The 9428-nt window shown below is 41.8% G+C and overlaps 1 pseudogene; it reads right to left on the bottom strand.

Annotated features, from left to right (window-relative positions):
• Window positions 1-2661: 2661 nt before the first annotated feature.
• LOC117019118 (inhibitor of growth protein 3-like) lies at window positions 2662-3991 on the bottom strand (annotated as a pseudogene).
• Window positions 3992-9428: the final 5437 nt, after the last annotated feature.

Raw genomic sequence — 9428 nt, 5'->3', positions numbered from 1 at the left:
TTGCATTTATTTCCAAGAGACAGATATTCAGGGGAGGAAGTGCCTGGTTGAATGTCTATTGCCACTTTGCACTTAGCAATTCCAACAATGATGACTTGTGAGAACCTGTTCCCACAAGCAACATCGTTCTTTTTCATTTTGCTCGTCTGATGGGTATAAAGTGCTGCCTCACTGCTGCTGGCACTAGCTGCACATAAGCCACAACCTCTTCCTGTGCTTCTTGCCCATTCTGATTTGATCTTGTATATTTTCTGTTCATATCATTTGTCCATTTTTCTACGGGGTTACATTACATTATCTGTTCTGTTTTGTTTTACTCAATTTATAAGGAGCTTTTTTTTCTTTTGCCAAACTAAAGTTTTCATTTTATGCATCAAATATGTCTCTTTTTTTTTTTAATAAGTTCTAGGTTTCCAGTTTGGGTTAGAAAAACTACAATATACCTTTATTCATGTATAGGTCTATTTAGGATGATGAGTATGGAAAATATGAAAATACAAATTAAATTGTTAACACAGGGAATGAGGGGTCCTGATATGAGGAGAAAAAGGATAGCCATGAAAAGAATTTCAGATTCTGCACTAAGAAAAAACAGTATATGCAAGCTTGATACATCTATACCTATTTTATTCGTGTGTGTGTGTGTGTGTGTGTGTGTGTGTGTGTGTGTGTAGAGAGAGAGAGAGAAAGAGAGAGAGAGAGAGAGAAAGAGAGAGAGAGAGAGAGAGAGAGAGAGAGAGAGAGAAGGAGAAATTTAAAGCCATTATAAAAATAAATGAAAAAATCCAAAACTCAAAGTTTACGCAATGCCTTTATTTTAGCACAGGATGCATTTTCGTCCCATTACTGGTAATATTAACGATTAGTTGGTTAAATTAGTGATCTGGCCGGCTTTTCCACTATGTATTTACTTTTCTTTCCCCTTTATTTGTTATATTTATCTGAGTATTTATTGATGCATTTATTTATCAGTACGTACTTCCTGCATTCTTATTTTATTTTATGGATTTTATATAATTAAGGATTTTATAATCCTTAATTATAATTATTTATACTAATGCTCAAATTGCCCCAGACGTGGTTAGTGAGAGCTTCTTTAAGCTGACTTCTGTTTTATTTTGACACGTCCCCATCATTCTCTGAACACTTCCTTACTTTCTGCTAAACGAGATGTTCTAGACTCATCGTATACTCTCCCTGCTCTCGACGGAATCAGCCATGTCTCCAAAGAGCCCTGGTTCCTTTTAGTGGAAAATGGGATTTAGAAATCAAGATCTGGGAACTGTGTACATTGTTACTGGGGTGTCCTTGCTTTTAGAATTTCTCAGAGGATAGGGCTAGGAAACATGTAAAAAAATAAAAGCATGTGCAAATAAATATTTTGATATTTACCCATCTATATATTTATGTCTACATCGATATAATTATAAAACATAAGTTTATAATGATACTTCCCATTCCAACCCAACACCATAAAGACAGAGGCGAGAAAGAGGCTCCTAGTTACAGACAAAAAGGACTTTCTCTTTATCTATAACTAGATCCCTATCTCACACCATACACAAAAAATAATTGCAGGTGAATTAAACACTTAGACGAAAAAATTTCTGAACTTTCAAAAGAACATTTTGTAGGATATTTGTATGTCTTAAGAGTGGAAAAGGATTGCTTAAACACAACATACGCAAGGTAAAACAGCCATAAAGGGAAAAAAATTATAAATTTGATTACATTAAAGTGTAAAACTTCTATATGAAAAAAAGGCCATTTTAAAAGTTAAAAGACAAGTCGCACATTGGGGATCAAAGTGTATATCCACAGAAACTTTCTTATCCATCTGTAAAGAACTCATACAAATAAATAAGACAAAGACACTCAAATCAGTAGAAAAATAGAATAAGGATTTGAACAGACAATTCACAGAGGAACATCACATGGCAAAAGTAGAAAAATATGCTTAACGTGTTTTTTTTTTAATTTTTAAAAAACTTTATTTGAACACCTAATACAATTCCAATTATAAGGATTACTCACACACAAAAATAAACATATTTGGTATAAAACTGTATCACCTTAATACACTTTGCCCTCAGCCCTTCCCACTCCCACGCTCATGAACTGCACTGTCTGGATGCAGAAATATATAAAGACTACTGGCACAGATAGTTTTTACCTACAGGCGTTTCTGTTTATGTACCTAAATACTCTAGAGGATACCAGCCCATTTTATCACATGAACCATGTCCTCCAGCCTGCTGAATTAGTTTCACAAGGAAACAAAGCTTATTATAAAGGCACTTATAAAACCATTGTCTTAAATTGCTTTTAGGAGCACTTTTTTTTTTGGCAACCATTTATATACAGTGTTACAGAACATCTCTGGAGTACAGTACATGCAGCAGGATATACCTGTTGAATATAAAATGTATTTCCTAAAATCTTCATCATTGGAATTCTCTGAAGTCTGAATTATAGAATGCCCATAGAGAAAATGGTGAAGGAGTACAAATGTCTGCGTGTGTTGGCCTCTGAAATAATCCAAGACTAACTGGAATAATATTCATGGCACACGAGAAGTGCATAAATAATTTCCTTACATTATTAAAATACAGCCCATAAAATTCAAGTTCAAGATCCTACAGGATTGTCTTATGTACATTTTTAAGTGGTTGCCTGGAACTGCATTGTTTCTTCTTTCTTTTGTCTTCTTTTTTTAAAGTCCTCTGTAAGATGTTTAGTTGAAGTTGTTTTCTTCCTCAAATGAAGTGACCGCGTTGGTTTGTGCCATCTGCCTCTGCGCTTCGTTGCCGCAGTGCATTGTGGGCAGTACCATTTCCCTGCGGGTGCTTGTGTCAGTCGGCGGGCCCCTCCTGGAACCATTCCACAGGGCGACCTCGGTTATCACAGTCCATCCCACCAAAGGACACCTGATGAGCAGGGCAACACCGTGATGCCTCTAGGCCATCGGTCCGATCAACCTGATGGGGGAATCAGATTCTGGTACCACAGCTGTTTGTTGCGAGAGTTCCAGGCCACTGTGGATGATGAGGGATGTGATGAGGAGAAATGGAGGAGGAAGATGATGACTGCTGGCTTGAAGTCCTGCTGGTTTTGCTCTTTCTCCCACTGCGCAAGTCCGCTGCTGAGGACCTGGCAATTTGTGCTAAAATCATCACGAGTACTGAAGATGGTGACCAGCCAGCCCTTTCCCTGGGCACTGGAAATTCTCCTCCCAGCTGAAGGCTTCATAACTGGAATTTACATTTGATGTTCTTTGCCCCTCTTTCATCTGAGCTGTAGCGTGCACTGTCGTCTGTTGCCACAGGCGTTGCCCCTGCACAAGTTCCTGATGTAATGAGCCAATATGACAGGATGCCAGAGGTGGAGGGGGCTCACGCTGTAAGCGCTGCTGGAAGAGGCCGTGGAATTGTTATGCCCACAACCTAGTGGATTTTCCTTACAGGCATCTGACGTCAGGGTGGACAGAAGAGCTCCGACATAAGCTTCTTTTCAGGAACATGATCTGCTGTCGGATGGTGGGAAATCGGATTATATTTCCTTTTTCCCGTGGGAGTACGTGAGTGAGTGTGGTGATCCTTTCCTGGCTGTGAAGGAGTATCTGAATCCAAAGAGCGCCTCGCTAATATTTCTGCAATTCCAGCATCATCAGCTTCCAGCTCCATGTGAAACTTAGTCCGTCCTGACCCAGCTTTGTCACTTCACTGACTCAGAGATCTCTTTGCCAGCTGCACCTTCTCCTCGGCCTCTCCCAAAGCCTTACAGGAATCTTTTATGATGATGCCATTCGTTCTCTCCGTTTTTGTTTTGGTTTGGTTTGGATTTTACATTCATCAAGAATCCTCTGACTCTCTGTTCTAGCTGAGCCACTGCCTCTGCACCTGCGGGTTCAGCTCGTGCATCTCGGTGAAGTGGCCCCGTAGGCCGCTGGAAGCTGCTCCGTCATCTCCAGGTGGTCCTCTAGGGACAACATCCCGGCCTTTAGAGCGGCGGAAGGAAGGGGTCCACGGGTTTATCTGTGAACTTGCTGTGGCTGGAGTTTCATCCCCTCCCCCACATTTCACTTCTCTAGTAATGAGGAGAAAACTTATTTTAAAAGATAAAATAGAATTTCACATCAGATTGACAAAAAAAAATGAAGTCAGACAATTCCAAGTATCGGGTGAATATGTGAGGAAATGGGACCTCTCGTACACGGCTATTAGGTTGGTGCACAAGTAATTGTGGTTTAAAAGGTTAAAAATAATTGTGAAAACCGCAATTACTTGTGCACCAACCTAATAGCGTTAATGGTTAAAACTGGGAGGGCAATTTGCATTCGAGATGCACTTACATTGTGACCTAACAGTTCCACTCACAGGTTGAGAGCTGTAACTCTAGGTAATTAATTTTCACCGCTGTATAGCATTTCAGGGTGCAAACATGCTACGATCCCATTGGTAGACATTTGGGCTGTTTCTAATTTTTTGCCATTACTATACTGCAGTCAATACATTTGTCAAGGTTTCTTTGGACACTTACATGAAAGTTCCTCTGGTACAGTGAGGACAAGCTTTCTGTGGCACTAATTTGCACTGTTTACTGAGGGCTTGTGTGGCAATTGTGGTACCTGCATGATTTCATTTAAAAGGGTAATTAATCTCTGTGTCACTGTAGAAGTTAGGTTTCTTCTTGCAACCAGAAATTCCGTGTTTGTGTAATCTGCAATTATAATTTTAGCCACTGGAGGACATCGAAAGCTAACATTATTTCAGAACTAAATTCTGGAGGCATAGGTTAGAGCTCAAAAGAACCTGGGGCTCCGCTGTGCAAATTTATCCCTTTAGAGATGCCCCCCAAAAGTAACCTGGTCAGTAGGTGGCAGAGACTGGGCTAGAACACAACTCTGAGTTTTAAAAGAGTAATCTTAGAATGATATTTGATGTAGGGATGCTCTCAGATACCTGCCCTTCTAACATAAATTAATTCTAAGCCAAGGATTTTTCAATGTGCTGTACATTTGAAATCCACACCCTGCTTTGCACTTCGCTCCTTCACAAACCCATGTCTGTTGCTAAGCACATAGTTCTCATTGTGCTTTTTCTCCACTTTGATAAAATATGAAAAGCGTTGATCTCTACAACGGCCCAACACAAATGGCCAAGCTGCCCTCAAACACGGACACCAATGGTGCAAGCTCTAGGCAGCCAACGTGCCTGACCTGAAACGCCACCAAGCTGAAATCATCATTCCCACCAGAGGTGCCCCCTGACAGCAGACAGATGCCTTAGGTTTTGGAGCTGCTGTTGTCCCCATGGCCACAATGGGAACCCGGGCAGTCTCCCAAAGTAGCCAGCACCCTGCAGCCTCAGTTCAAAGCTGAGCGCCTCCAAGAGCAGCCATCAGCCTCCCCTGTGTCCAGTCACGTGATGTCCTTTTGGAAAGAGCAGGACAAAGACCTGAGTCACCTACTGGGAGTGGTTTTGCTACCGGGAATGACATTGTACCTCGGCTCTTCGTCTTCTTGAAGAAAGAATTCAGTCAAGAGACAGAATTTTGTGCAGTATAGAACAGCCAGAAGTTTATTAGGAAAAGCGAGCACACGCTGAGACCTGGAGGGGCTCACCTCACATGGATGAAGGCTTTTCTTTATCCCTGTAGGTAGAACTGCCTCTGCTCTCCATTCTCTTCTCTCTCCTCCTCCCCCAGAAGTGCCGAGTCCTCCCTCCTCTGGCATTTAACAATGCATTTCTTTGATTTAGCGGCATGTGGAAACACATCTCTTAGAGGTATGTGTAAGCTGGAGTCCAGCTGGGCAGTTGCCAGGGCTTGACCCAGGTAGGAGCTGCAGCGAGAGGCTTTCTAACTGGGGCTAAGTCTCTCCTTCCCCTGCTCATTTCTATCTATTTACCTACCCTATCAGTTTAGAAAACACCCAATTCCCTCTTCCGAAATTTCTGCTTCCCACCAACCCAATTTAACATTTTTCTACTAAAAATCTTTCTTTCTTTTACTGACATATAATTGACATATAACATATAATTGACAGTAGTTTTGGGTATATAACATAATGATTTGACAGATGTATATACTGCAAAATAATTACTACAATGAATTGAGTTGACATCCTAGATCAGGAAAGAATTTCAGAGCTAGGGAGTTTCCAGGTTAAAACGCCAATGGCACTGGGTAATTAACATTTAAGTTCTTATCAGTCTGCAATTTGACAACCTGCCAGAAAGGAAGCCTGCAAAGCCCTGGGTTGGGGGTGGGGGGGGACAAAGGAGTACCCAGGACACAAACAAGGAGAACAGCTCCTGAAAGTCAAGTGAGAAGAACCAAAACAGTTGCCTAATGCGCAGGCATGCCAGAAGAAAAACTACTGCCCAGAATAAGCATATCTGCTCATTATTCAGCTGTCAACAGGGAAAACAGAATCCACCCACCATCAGAGTTTGGTATCTTAACTTGATGTGAGAATTTGAGTAAGTCCTCTGGCTATTGCCTACCTCAGTTTCCATGCAATCCCACACTCTCTCTCTCTGTAATGACATTAAGAGATTGTGCCTTTAACTAACCTTGGCGTGGAAAGCGTAGAATGCTGCATTTTTTATTCTTACTACTAACACAGTGACCATCGTGGCTGGAAACTCTCCCTAGGTTATCAGAATCTGTGGGTACTCTTTATTAGACAGTTTGCCTTTGTGCATTTTCTTGTTTCATTTATTTATTTTGCCTTTGGAGCCTGGTATCTCCCATCTTTTCTTCACACGTGCCTTATGTCCTGTATCTCACCAGGAAGATTATAAAGTCATGAAGACCATTGTCAAAAGCCTTTATAGCACAGGTATCTGTTGGCCTAGAAACCATACTTAGGAAAAAAAATGAATTGTTTGTGTTTCTGATTTGAATGATAAAGTATTGCTGAGTTTCATCATTCATTCATTCACTCATTCATTCTTAAAACAAGCAATTATTGAGCACCAACCATGTTGCAGGCATTGGGGACATAAAGATAAATGTGCATAGTTCAAGCTCTGTGGCTGTTTCCATTCTGGCAGGAGAGATAAACACTGGATTGCATTTCAGTGTGTTTGGGTACAATAATACGAGGTACACAGCTAAAAATTACCTGGTATTCTATTTGCAACATCCATATGATACCTTTCTCAAGTTTCCTCAAGCCACTAGCATGGCGAGAAGCATTGTTTCTGTGGCTTTCAAAGGTCTCATCTGAGACCCATAATGACAGCAGTAGGCTGGGAGTGACCCAGGAACAGTGGTCCAGTGACACTGGGCAGCTCCCAGGGGCAGCAGAGCAGGGATGGAGGCCTGGATGCTAAGCTACACTCTGGGTATTAGGTGGTAGAATGGAGCCACCGGGTCCGTTTGTAAAGAGAACACACTAGAACCCCTCCCTCCTGTCCTGGTTTCCAAGTGGAGGGCAGGACGTACACAGAATGCAGTCTTGCCTTGTTCTGACTAAGTGGCTGATTGCAAATTCCTTGGTGTGTGTTTGATTCCTGTCATGAGAAGCCTGACTCCTGCCCGCCCTGCCTCTGCATGTTTACCATCTGCAAACTGCTGGAAACTGTCCTAGCACACAGGTGAGTGATCTCTGCAGGCATGACAACAACCTCAGGGTGTCGGCCTTGGAATCTTGATGATGGGAGGAGATAAAACACAAAGGAATAGAAGAGTAGGAAAAGAGAGGAAGGGAGAGAAGAGGAGGGGAGAAGAGGGGAGAGGAGTGGGAAGGGGTTAGAAGAGGACAGAAGTGAGATACAGAATAAAAAAGTGGTCCTAGTCCCTTAATGCAAGTCTCAGTGCCACGTGGTGTTTATACAGGAAAGATTAGAAACAGGAAGAGTAGTTACTTCCACTCCTCTTTGAAATTTTAAATCCTCTTTGTTTCTTTTGGTACAAAGAGGGGTTGTCAAAGCGCCCAAAGTGGGGAAATGCTGGGTCACGCTTTTATCTTTGTGTCCTTGGTATGTAGTACAGAGTTTCACAGAGATTAGGCGTGAGGGAGGAAAGGACGGAAGTAGATAAGGCTTGGCTTTTTTTGTAGCTTCTGTGTTCTTGCAATAACTCTTACTGCAATATTTTTATTTATATGTATGATAGTAATATAAATATGTACTAGCAATACAGTACCTATTACTACCACATTTAATAGTAATTCTGGACTCAGTCACTAGGGGGAGGCAGAGGAATGTGAGAAAAGCTGCAGGTCCTGCACCACCAGACAGGACTGTCTCAGACTTCATCTGAGGATGGATGTGCTCCATTGACCAGACAAGATTAGAAATCAAAATAATTAGATTCTTGTGCCTTGCCTTTAATTCAAACTGTGTATCCTAACTTTAATCAGTGTAATCTCGGTATTTTTTAAAGAATTCATAGGGAAAAGGCTGCTTCTCGTACAGCAATGCGGAATGATTGAGTCCCCGTCACACAGGCGCTGCCGGGCCACCTGCTGGGAGCTCTGAGCAGACAGTTACTCAGCAGGACAACGTGGCGGAATCCGAGCCTTGGGCCCAGTGCTCTGCACATTCACCGAGTTCTTGGGCCTCTCGGAACCTGTTTTTCGTCAGTAAAAGAGGATAAGTAATCATTTCCACTTGTTGGGTTGCTGTATAACCTGATAAACGAAAAACAGCGTCTTCACAAAACAGCAAAGAATAACATGGATGTAAATCCAATTATTCTTCCCAGACTCGTGTTCGAGTCGTGTGGTTGTCTACTTCATCATGTTCTTCAAGGTCTCCAGTGGGAGAGTCCACAGACTGGAAGTCATGGAAGGGAAGGAACTATGGCCGCTGCTCTTAGCCTCTCACACAGTAGTTGGTAAATAGCAGGTAATTCTTTTTAAGTTTCATAAATAGATAAGTAAAAGCACTTACATGTAGGAAAACCGTGTCCCTTAGCATTTAAAACAAGTCTTCTCGTTTTCTGAAAGAGAGCTCTACTAGTAATTACTCCAGAAAATGAGTCTAAAGCAGGACTGTCCCAGGCCAACTGGACATGGGACTCGCGGTCACTTTACTTGTGTAGCATTTACCAGGTGGTGGGCACTGCCCTGAACGTATTATAGTATTAACCAATTTAACCTTCCTAACTGTCCAGGTGACGTTGGTACTATTATTAACCACATTGCAGAAATATTTATTGAGTACCTACTATGTGTCCTAAGTCTTCTAGAGTCTTAAGATACATCAAAAAACAAGAGCCACAAAAGCAAAGGTGGCTGCCCTTTATGGGTGGGCGATGAGAAAGACAGACAGTAAATAATAAACACAGCAAATAAATTGCATAACATATTAAAAGGTAGTATAATAGTACTGCGGATAAAAGAAAGACAGGTTGGGAGTGCTGGATGAGAAAATCAGGATACAGAAAAAACACGTACATTGCCCAACATCTCCAGG

Source organism: Rhinolophus ferrumequinum, assembly GCF_004115265.2.
Source record: "Rhinolophus ferrumequinum isolate MPI-CBG mRhiFer1 chromosome 5 unlocalized genomic scaffold, mRhiFer1_v1.p scaffold_110_arrow_ctg1, whole genome shotgun sequence".
NCBI lineage: Eukaryota > Metazoa > Chordata > Mammalia > Chiroptera > Rhinolophidae > Rhinolophus > Rhinolophus ferrumequinum.
The sequence above is the reverse complement of the archived record's forward strand: the minus strand, read 5'-3'. Positions and strand labels throughout refer to the sequence as shown.